This window comes from Ictidomys tridecemlineatus, chromosome 2 (genome assembly GCF_052094955.1).
Source record: "Ictidomys tridecemlineatus isolate mIctTri1 chromosome 2, mIctTri1.hap1, whole genome shotgun sequence".
NCBI classification, from domain to species: Eukaryota; Metazoa; Chordata; class Mammalia; order Rodentia; family Sciuridae; genus Ictidomys; species Ictidomys tridecemlineatus.
In genome coordinates this window covers 115,753,324-115,765,223 of record NC_135478.1, presented here as the reverse complement: position 1 = coordinate 115,765,223, position 11,900 = coordinate 115,753,324, and the positions used below count along the sequence as shown (strand labels likewise).

General features: G+C 40.6%; 1 pseudogene; it reads right to left on the bottom strand.

Moving 5' to 3' along the window:
• Positions 1-633: 633 nt before the first annotated feature.
• Positions 634-5,613, bottom strand: LOC144368483 (testis-expressed protein 38 pseudogene; annotated as a pseudogene).
• Positions 5,614-11,900: the final 6,287 nt, after the last annotated feature.

Here is an 11,900-nt window from a genome sequence, read left to right as displayed (position 1 = left end):
GCATATTCCCTTGGAACCTGTCTCCTCATAAGAAAAAGAAAAACCATAATAACCATTTTGCAGTGTTGTTCTGTTAGAAATAATGTAGAGAAACAATCAGCTAAGAATTGATATATCATAGACATCACCCAGTCAGCACATAGTGTGGTGAGGTTCACTGACCTCATGATGACTTGCTTGGCCAGTGGCATAGCCACTGTGGACTTCTGTAGCTGTGTGCCATTGGCAATTGTTACTCTTGTGGCAATTTTACTTCCCATCCTGCAGAAGAGCAGTGCCTTTGGGGACCTAGCCCAGGGTCTTGAACACATTGAATGCTTGATGGAGGGAAATGAGCTCATCCACAAGTATTGGCTCAATGTTTCTCTTCAGAGCCAGCCTCCAGTTCTCATTGTATTGGTGAGACTTGTGTCACCATCACACTGGGGAAGGACATTGCTTTCCTACTGTCAAATGACACACAAATGACTCTGACTTTTCAAAAAACTTTACTATGTCACATCTATATGGGTTATGACCTGTGTATCAGGAACACAGTCTTGACTTTGCCTCCTTTTTATAATACCTGGCCCCTAAATCTCTCACGTTCAGTGACAGGAGGCTTCGATACTGAAGTAAAAGTCTACACATTGGTCAGTTCACCCCTCTGGCCAGTGTGGGAAGGGAAGAGAAGTGGACCTTCCTTTTAGGAGCCGTGAGAAAGGGGTAGGAGGCAGAGTGGGACAGCATGGGAGGAAAGTTCAGGGTGTGGAGGGGAGGGGCAGAGGGGATCTCTGGAAAGACAATCAAAAAGGATGATGGGGTCTGGTGCTCTGTCATCCCCTTAGGTGAGGGCTGCTGTGGGACCACCAGAGCAGGTTGGAGGGTAACAGGGGCTTCCTCCTTGGGGCTTCTGCATGGCGATGGGGTCTGGCACTCTGGCATCTCCTTAGGAGAGGGCTGCTGTGGGACCACCAGAGCAGGCTGAAGGGGAACAGAGGCTTCCTCCTTGGGGCTTTTGCCTCTTAAGGCATGACGCCTGTCTTCACGGGGGTGGGGCTCTGAAGGAAGATCCGGAATTTGGAGTTGAATGTCAGTATTGTCAACAGCCCGGGGAGGGTCTATTCTGATGGCAGCAGTCATGCCATATCTGGGTCGTTTGTTGACCCAGTACAGCAGTGGGCTATAACTAAAGGTGGCAGCTTTCATCACCTCCACCCACTGCTGTGCACGCTGTCTCCTCCTCAGGTTCTTCCTCCAGTGGAGTAAGAGGATGCAGCCACTAGTTATCACGGTGCAGAGCCCCAACAATCCGAAGTACCATGGGACCCACGCTGAGGCAGTAAAAAAAAAAAAAGAAAGAAAAAAGAAAAAAAAAGAAAAGAGGCAAGCTGACTGACAGGTCTAGCTTAAGACCTGAACTGTTTCTAATTCCTCTCCTGGATTTGGCTCATTCATTCTCTCATTTCCTCCCACCCTTCTCAAAGACATGCCTAATAATTTCCTGATTCAGTCAAAGTATATTTGAAAGGCATATAAGCGACCCCATTAGCCTTTTACATATAAGAAACACTAGGTGTAGAGGGGCCAGAACTGGCCAGACTCAAGTCAGGCCTTTTGGCCCCCAGTCTGGGACCCATGCAGTCATTCAGACCAAGAAGCCTCACTAAGGGCAAGGACCTCAATGGTATCTTTTCTTCTTGGGCAGAACATGGTCTCTGCCTCCGAGGAGTCCTTAGTTTCCTAGAGGAGTCTGTCTCTTAACTAAATAGCACTCCATTCAGGCAGCCACCACCCCATCCATGCAAAGGGTCTTCCCTGAAAGTTTGTCGCTCACACTCAAAAGGACTGGGTGTACTTACGGCCAGGGAGGCCCAGGTCCTCCTTTTGCGAATCCATAAGGTTCACTCTGGTTACCAGGCCTATAGGTCTGCAAAGAGTGAACTGACTCACTACTCTCCCCACCAATGGGAGTCCCTAGAAGGCCCCAGTCCCATTGTTCTCTAAAGATGAGATCACCGGGTTCTGAGCATCTGGAATTCTTGGGCTGGTGCTTGTAGAGTAGTTGGCAGTTGATGGAATAAGGGACTCCATCTTATGACATCTCATGAGCATGTTGTTTTCCATGAAGGACTGGTCCACCATAGAATTGTCTGTTCCCAACTTTGTGTGGTGAACTCACAGGCAGCTCTCAGGAAAGGGTTCTTACACCCTCAGAAGCTTCTACTTGTGTTTTCAGTTGTTAGGGAGCCATTTTCCAGTGGGGAGTGAAGCAGGGAGGACAGTGTGCATTGGACATCCCTACCCTTGAGAAGTGTCTTACCTAGTTGTCAGGGAACAAAATGGCTTAGAAGAACCATGTGGTCCAAACCTCCTCCTTTGGCTCCTACCATCTCTGTTTTGTTTCTTCAACAAGTGTTTTTTGGGCATCATCAGGTTCTGTGGGATCTCCCCTGTATGTGATGTGATCCTGCTTCTCTTTCCAGCTCCATCTCCCTTCCCACCCATCATATACCTTTCTGCCCTGGACATGCCAGATTCCCACAGACCCTGCTTATTCCCCTCTGGACTTTTTGCTCCCTCACTCAGGAGTGTCGCATACCACATTTCCACCACTGAACACCTCCTTATCCTCCCAGGTGGTCAGCTCCCCAACTCTGAAACAAATAGTTCTTTCAGTTGATTCCCCAATTTCTAGAACTCTGAAGCAGATTAATTTGAAACAAATTGGTCCCAGGGACAGGAATCAATTTGATTTCAACAACTATAAATTTGTATAAAGTGGAAAATATAGTGTACTACAGATTTACCATATTATTTTTAGAAAGTTGCTCTATTTGAACTGGTATAAAAGTGATGCCCTTTAAAATAATACCACTCATCTACCATGAACAACTAAAGTTCAGTTAAGTATAAATTAAACTGAAAATATTAACCTGATGCTCTGCCACTGAGGCTTATTTTTTATTTTTTTATTTTTTTATTTTTTTTATTGTTGGTCTTTCAAAACATTACATCTTTCTTAATATATCATGTTTCACAATTTGATTCAGAATGGTTATGAACTTCCATTATTACCCCGTATACAGATTGCTGAATCACATCGGTTACATCAGTTACATTTCCATTGATTTACACATTGCCATTCTAGTGTCTGATGAATTCTGCTCTCTAACCTATCATCTACTATCCCCCCACCCCTCCCCTCCCCTCCCCTCTTCTCTCTCGACCACCTCTACTGTAAAACATTTATTCCACTTGTGTACTTCTTCCTTACCCCTTACTTCCTCTTGTATGTAATTTTATAAAACCCTGAGGATCACCTTCCCTTTCCCTGCAGATTCCCTTCTCTTTCCCTTTCCCTCCCCCCTCTCATCCCTATTTAATGTTAATCTTCTTCTCCTGCTCTTCGTCCCTACTCTGTCCTTAGTTACTCCCCTTATATCAAAGAAGTCATTTGGCATTTATTTTTTAAGGATTGGATAGCTTCCCTTAGCATAATCGGCTCTAATGCCATCCATTTCCCTCCAAATTTTATGATGTTGTCATTTCTTAATGCAGAGTAATACTCCATTGTGTATAAATGCCACATTTTTTTTATCCATTCATCTATTGAAGGGCATCTAGGTTGGTTCCACAATCTTGCTATCGTGAATTGTGCTGCTATGAACATCGATGCAGCAGTGTCCCTGTAGCATGCTCTTTTTAAGTCTTTAGGGAATAGACCAAGAAGGGGAATAGCTGGGTCAAATGGTGGTTCCATTCCCAACTTTCCAAGAAATCTCCATACTGCTTTCCAAATTGGCTGCACCATTTTGCAGTCCCACCAACAATGAACAAGTGTACCCTTTTCCTCCATCCTCTCCAGCACTTGTTGTTGTTGGACTTCATGCTGGCTGCCAATCTTACTGGAGTGAGATGATATCTTAGGGTAGTTTTGATTTGCATTTCTCTGACCGCTAGCGATGGTGAGCATTTTTTCATGTACTTGTTGATTGATTGTATGTCCTCACTGAGGCTTATTTTAAAATCAACATATTTTCCATCCCCTTCTCCCCATCCCTAACCTGGAACAGAATTACTTTTTGACCCCATTCAGTTATTATCTGTCCTTGAGCACACACCCACCACAGGATAAAGAAATTCAGAGTTGGAGATGGCAGCAGAAGAGTTAAAAAATTATTATATCCCAGATTAAGAAGTGAAATAGGACCGGGCACACCTGAAATCCCATCTTTCAAAACACTTTGTTCCCCCTGTTGTGCAGAATCACAGCCTCTGGGACAAGAGTCCCTTGCATTTTTCCTTTGCTTGCAAAGTAATTAAACTTCTGTCCATCAACTTATATATAAATAAACAAATGGGTATATCCATTCAACAGAAAATATGTGTGGATTTGTGTGTATATAAACACATTATATTTATATAAGATTTTGATATTAGGGATGGACCCCAGTATTCAGTTATTGAATAAACAATGTACGAAGCCTAAATCAACTAAAATTTGAAAATTATTTTCTCTCTGAAAAAACTTTTAATAGCAATTTTACTTATTTTCTACATCTATATGATTTGTTGAAATGTGCATATATATGTTTGTGTATAATATATGTATAATATAAAATATATAATACATATATATGTCTACATATATTTATATGTATATATGTATCTATATATGTGCACATATGTATATATATATATATATATATATCTACATATATATGTGAAATTATTGCTAAAATTAAGAAATCAAAACCAGTTGACTTGTATCTATTTTAGACCCAGAGCTCAGTCCTTGAAACACTTTGCTTAATTTGCAGAGCTTGACCTTCATCCTGTCCTGCAGTTTTTTTCTGCTTGCTGGTTGGAAATCTTGTCTGGTTATATTCCTTGCATTCTTCCATATGAAAACAGCCTTACTCTCTGTGCCAACCTGAGCCATGAAGTACTCCGAATGGAAACTACTTATGATTTTGTAATGAAGATATTTGAAAAAAAAAAACTGCAAGAAATACCAAAGAGAAGGTAGTCAAAGAATTCGTTGGATTAATTGTTTTTACAAAGTAAGTCTAAGTTTTTAAAAAATATTACACAATCATCAATTTGATTACTGCTTCTGCCCATACAAAAGATGTTCCTATATTTGTTGAATCACTGAAGGTTGAAGTTTAGAACTAGAAATAGTATGAACTCTACCTCATAAGAACTATTTGCTGCTCATCTGGTTACACAGCTGGTAGAGGGTCTCTAGGCTCTACTGTCCCTCAGTCCCTGATGCCCATTCATTGGGTCTGTTTGCCCAGAGCAGCATGTTTTTTCTGCATTTCTTTTCTCTCTTTATTTTTTGGCTATTTTAAAAATCAGCACTTAAGTATAATGCATTGGCTACTTTTTATTAAAATATTTTATCTTAATTTTTCTCTTACACAAGAAGTATTAACTTGATAAGACAGTGGATTTGAATAACCAATTACTTTACCAAAGCAATCTCCAAAGAACAAAGTTGGAGAACTCACTTTTCCCAACTGTGAATTTGTTAAAAAGTGACAATAGTTGAGACAGGGTGATACTGGCACGAAGATTGACCTGCGGGCCACTGTAAAAGAGCTTAGTCCAGATGTTGGCCCTCATCTTTGTAGTTATTAGTTTGACAGGAATGTCAAGATAATTAAACAAGGGGGAAAAGTCATGTCAGTTATATGCTGGGGTGACTGGATATCCACCTGACTCCTGACACAGTGCACAGAGTTTACCCAAATTTAATTCCAGAACTAACTCAAAATAGACCTATATGTACATAAGAGCTAAAGGGGGATTTTCTTTAAATGTATAGGAGTAAATTTTGACTTTATTAGGCAAACTCTTCTTGGATAGGACACCAAGAGCACAGTGATAAAGGACAATATGAAGTAGATTGAACTTCAAGTTAACAACTTTTGTTCAAAGTATCTTGTCAAAAATTTGGAAAGATAACTGACAGACAAGGACAAAATATGTGCAAGTAACATGTCTTAAAAGAAAATGTATTCAGAATAAATAAAGAACAGAACCCAACACAAAGATAGCCAATGTTTAAATAAAGGACACATCATCTGAGTAGACCTTTCTCTAGAGACCTTCCTCTAAAGCAGATATTCTGGGCCAGTGAGCACATAAAAAAAATGTTCAACATTATCATCCAGTGAGACTCAAAATAAGGTACAACTCCACATCCATGAGGATAGCTAAAATAAAACCAGATATTAACGACTTGGTAAGTAATTGGGAAATGTAGAACCCACCTTCCTACATTGCAGTAGAAATGTAAAATAATGTAGTTTCTTTGAAAAATATAATTTGAGGAAATGTCAGACTAGAGATAGCACACCACATGACCCAGAATTCCACTCCTAGTTATATATCTAAAAGAACTGAAAACTTTAAAATGTTTTAAAAATATTTTTATTACTTGAGAGACCTTTATTTTATTTATTTATGTGATGTGCTGAGAATCAAATACAGAGCCTTATGCTTGCTATGCAAGCACTCTACCACTGAGCCACAGCCCCACCCCAAGTAATGAAAAGTTTTGTCTGCCAAAATTGGTACTAGATTGTCCATAACATTCTTCATAATTACCAAAAGTATAAATAACCCTAAGGTCCATCAAGTGGTATACAGATAAACAAATGTGATACAACCATCCAACAGAAAATATGTATGTATTTGTGTGTATACATATGCATTGTATGTATATAAGATTTTGATATTAGATACAAAACCCAGGGCCTCACCCATGGTAGGCAGTGCTCCACTACTGAGCTAAAGTCCCAACCCCCTCTTTCTTGGTGACGGGGTTTTGCTAAGTTGCTCAGGATGGCCTGGACCTTGTCATCCTCCTAACTCAGTCTTTCTAGTCTCTGGGATTATACACATGGGGAATTGCTTCTGGTTACAATAGGACATTATTTGGTAATAGAAAGAAATCAGTTACCAACACTTGCTACAGCCCAAATTAACCTTGAAAACATAAAGCTAAGTGAATGTCAGGAAAGATTACATGTGTAATTCAATTCACATGATACTTGAGAAGGCAACTCTTAGGAGGTAGGAAGTTGATTTCTAGCTGACTGAGGGTTAGGAGGCTGGGGTAGAAATGAGTGGTTGCTTGTGGTTCTGATGCTCTTTCAGGGGAGGTAGAACTATACTAAGATTGTTGATTGTACAACTCTGCAGATACACTGAAAGCCATTGGCTAATCCACTTAAATGGGTGAGTTGTACAGTATGTAAATTGAGTATTAATATATCCTCCAATTACTTAGAGGATTAAGAATACTTTTGTATGCAATGGCTAAGTCAAAAATATACTCTTATGTTGGGATTATACCACAGATACAAGAACAGAACCTATAGAGTGGATGGTGTCAATTGGGATCAGACTCCCAGAGATACATTTGAAAAAACGGATGGCAGCCAAAAAAGAATTGTGGGCCTCTATCAGCAGGTAGGAAATTTTATTTATAAAATATATTTGAATATTAGAATTTTTAACCTTAGTAGAATCAAATTCTCTGAAGTCTTATTTAGGAAGCATAAATATAGATATACAGTATTAACATAGTCTCCTTTGGGGACTAGGACAGCTTCATTCATTATCCATGTGTTCAAGTGCCCGTGTAGGGGGCAATATGGCATCATTAGACAGTTCTAGCAGGGCCCCTCTGTTAGCATTAGAAGTGGCTAGAATAGTTTTCAACATGTACATGTACTATTGGATAAAAATAAAATATGGTCAATCTTCAGATAGAAAAATGTACATGTCTAGAAGTCTTAGCTCTGTAGTACATGGTGCAAAAAGAGTAAAAATGATCAATTACATTTGATGTGATGTCAATTATGTGCTAAGCCTTACAATTCATGGGTTCCCCAATCTCAAATTTGAGTGTGCACAAAGAAATAAGTAAACTTAGCTCAGTAAACCATGAAGCGCCAGTTGACATGGTTGACTTTCTAGTTTTGACAAATGAAAGAATGATCAGACACTTGGAGCCAGACACTTGGAGCAACTAGAAATAAGTTGCAGATGAATGATATGGAAAAGAGTTCTATTTGTTTATAAGAATCCAAAATATAGCCATGTGGAGCCATTGGAATTACACTGCACTCTATTGGGCATCCAAGGGAATGGCCCAGTGACAACGTTACCCTGGCATGTGGGCCACCTTCAGTGCTTCTGTAATTTCTCCAAAAGAAGTTAGGGCCTCAGTTGCATCTTGGCTGTGCATGCTAAGACAGTTGAGTCTCCTGATTGGGGAACTTGGGTTCTCACAGCCGGCAGATAAGATGGATCCATTCTGATAGTATTTCATGTTATGGGGAGTCTCTCATGGCCCTTTAGATTGTGTGGTCATGGAAAACTCGTGAGAAGCTGAAATATACATGTCAGGAGTGAGCTGTATGCAAATCAGGGAGAGGAGAATGAAGGGGATGACAGAGGCACAAAGACACAGTTTTTAAGATGGGCCTGTGGTGACCCTATCTCAAACAGCTGAAGTGTTCTCTAGAGAAGTAAGGTGAATACAGGGCAGGGATGTAGGAGCAGGCAAGTGCTGCACCCTCATTGGAGGGTCAGGTAGGGAGCCCCTTGTGTAGATCTTTGTTCTGTGGGACAAATTGGACTTTCCCAAGATCATGTAGTGTTATGTAGATTAATCAAGTGATTCTGTTTTTTTGGGGGGTAGAGGTGTTATTGTTTTGTTTTTCTAAATCTTATTGTGGCCCTGGGATTGAACCTGGGTCCTTGAGCATGCTAAGCAAGCACTCTACCACTGAGCCACATCCCCAGCTCAAGAGATCTGTTTTTAAATACTATTTTATCAATATGTACAAAGTGTGGGCAGTGTCTACATAAAAATGGAGGTAAGGTACCCAATGAGGTGGTTGTTAATGGTACTCATGTAAATGGTGTTGTCCTGGCTTGGAGAGGAATGGGCAGGACTTGCTGATAGTGTGGATGTTTTGGGTGCCAGAAAAAGGAGAGGATATGGGTGGATGATGGCATCATCTTCTGGGATTGGGGAGCCTGGAAGAAGCTGGCTTGAATGGGCTGGAGATATGAAAGGCTCTGATGGAGTTACAAACTGCAGAATCAGTGAACTCCATACCATGAGAAAGTTCTAGGACAGGGACACAGGTGAATCCCAGGGGTTTTTCTAAATAATTGTTGCAGTCTGGCTGGGCAAAATAACCAGGGGTTGACAAGAAACTTGTGAAGGTTGATAAGGCGAGAGTCGCTTTATTGTAGGATGGCAGAGGTATTTATACCTAACTGAATACACAGCCTGTTTCAATTTAGCATCATCCAGTTACAGCAATCCTCATCATCTTAACAATTATACACATCTTAACTCAATTAACTTCATCTAGGTACAGCAATTAGCCCACAAGGAATCTCTATCATCTTAATGGCTCGCTGGCGTTACTTCATTTTAATAATTGTACACAGCTTAACTCAATTAACATCATCTTAATAGCTCGCTGGCATTACTTCTCAAACCACTCCCTCTGGCAAAGTGCAAGGCATCATCTTGACTTGGTTGTGGCTCTCAGCAAATAATTACAAACCTCTTTAAGGAAAAGACATGTATACCTGCATCAGTATCTTAAGAATTGAAACTAGGAGGCTAGCTTAAGAAGAATAATCACAAATGCCAGATCTGAAGTTGTCTTCTTTGAGGTGTGAGGACTCTTGAACTTCCCAGGTGCTTAAGAAACACCTGGTGCCAGAATCCTTGTGACAGATTATCATTTGCAAGGTCCTTGTTGATGAGTGATGTGGAACGCTCTAGCAGAATCACTATTTTTTGTTGGGAGGAAAGGCAGTTTGCCATTGGAGAATTGCAGCATAAGTGTAGGAAGGTGTTTGTGACATCTTGTTTTAAAAATGTCTTTTCCTCCTGGAAAGAGGAACTATGAGCTTAGGGGGAAAGACCGAGAAGAAATGTTGGGTGTAGATCTGTAATTGAAATTTTAAAAAGGGGTCAGGGTTTGCCCTTCCCCATTAGTGCAAGTGTTCTTAAAAGTTTTCAGAGTGCTTTAGGAATTTTCAAAGCAAGGTCAGTGAGCCCTGTATACTCTTAAGTGTCTCTCAGCCATCACTGCATACAAGGGTAGAAAAGAGAATAGTCACTTTAGTGTAATTCTTTGTGGGATGTACACCATGTGGGCCATGTATGCCAACAGGAACCACAATGATGGTCTCTTGGTCAGCAAAGGCAGATGGAAAAAGTGCCATAGGCTTATTCCTGGTTCACATGTATATCTTGCTGAGCTGTGATACCTGACAGGTTATGGTGACTGATGTCGTCTCTGTAGAAGACAACTCTGTCTTTAAAAGTTAGATTTAGCTGTTGTCATGGTGTGCATCTATAATCACAGCTACACAGGCCAAGGCAAATTTGATGCTGAATTTGAGGCCAGTGCAGGCACATTAGTGAAGCCCTGCCTAAAAAAAGGGGAGGGGCAAGGATGTAGCTCAGTGATAGAGCCCCTTCCCAGTTTAGTCTCTGAATATCAATATCAAAAAGTATAAGTCACTATTTATTCATGATTTGGAAATAGTGTTTTTGCAGAAGTCTATGACCCAGAATTGTAACACCTAAGTTGGTTGGGTGGGGCTCCACCACTCCCACTACCATAGTTTTCTCTAATATAAATTTATTCTTGCTTGCGTAGCCATATTTTTAACTTTTTACAAAATGGTCTAATAGATGCAATGTGTAAAGAGTGTAGAATGATGAGGTCCTGTCTAAAGATATGAGACAGTCCCATGAGAAGCATGACAGTACTGAAGGAGTTTGTCAAGTCAAGACTCTAGTAAGTACTAGTTTTCTGACTGTGCTTGTGCCTGCTTGGTGTGTGCACAGAGGTTAAGCTCTGTGTATATCCCTTAGCATCTTAGATTCTTCTATTAAAAAATGCCCATGGCTAATGTTTAGAACTTTTTGTTGTTGTTGTTTTTGTACCAGGGTTGAAATCTGGGGCAATCAACCACTGAGCCACATTCCCAGCTCGACTTTGTATTTTACTTAGAGACAAGAGTACCACTGAGTTGCTAAGCCCTTTGCCATTGCTGAGGCTTGCTTTGAACATGGGATCCTCCTGCCTCAGCCTCTCTAGCTGCTGGGATTACAGGCATGTGCCACTGCACCTGGCTGAGAAAATGGTTTTCTTTTGGGGAGGAGCGTGAGCAATTCCAGGTTTTCTGATTCTGTAATGTTAGGAGATGCAGGAGTAATGAAGGAGAGATGCTTTTGCCTGAACAAATGTGAATCCAGGGACAAGATTATTTCAGAGTTCTATATTGTTACCAGGGTTAAGGTCCAGCTGCTTGCCCCACAACTGACCAGTCAACTGACAACTAAGTAGTTGAGGCAAAGAAAGTGATTGTATTTAAAAAGTGGTTCAGTGAGAAGAAAGAGGGATTCTGTATCCAAATCCCTACCTCTTAGGAAGCTGATCTCAGGGGGCTTATGTTAGTGATTTATGGGTGTTTCCAGATGGGCAGGTGTTCTGCAGAGGGAAGGCTGGATAATGGCATTCACGTCATGATATTTTCCAATTTCTTAAATTTCAACAATAAAGATCATGATTTTTTTCCTATTATGGACTAGGTGCATATTATACAATGATAGGGAAAGGTAATTCTTCCCAGACGCTCTTGCTGAGCTGCTAGCTTAAATCCCTGTAATGAAGGAGAACATCCTTCCTCAGTAACATACTGTAAACTCCCAGCAGGGAACACAGAGCATCCTTTCTCAGCTAGGTACTGCCATCATGAACAGAAACACATCCACTAGTGAATTTCAGTATTTCAACACTGAGGACAGGCAGTAATTTATTCAAGGAAAGTAGTCCTGATTTGCAAATATCTAATTG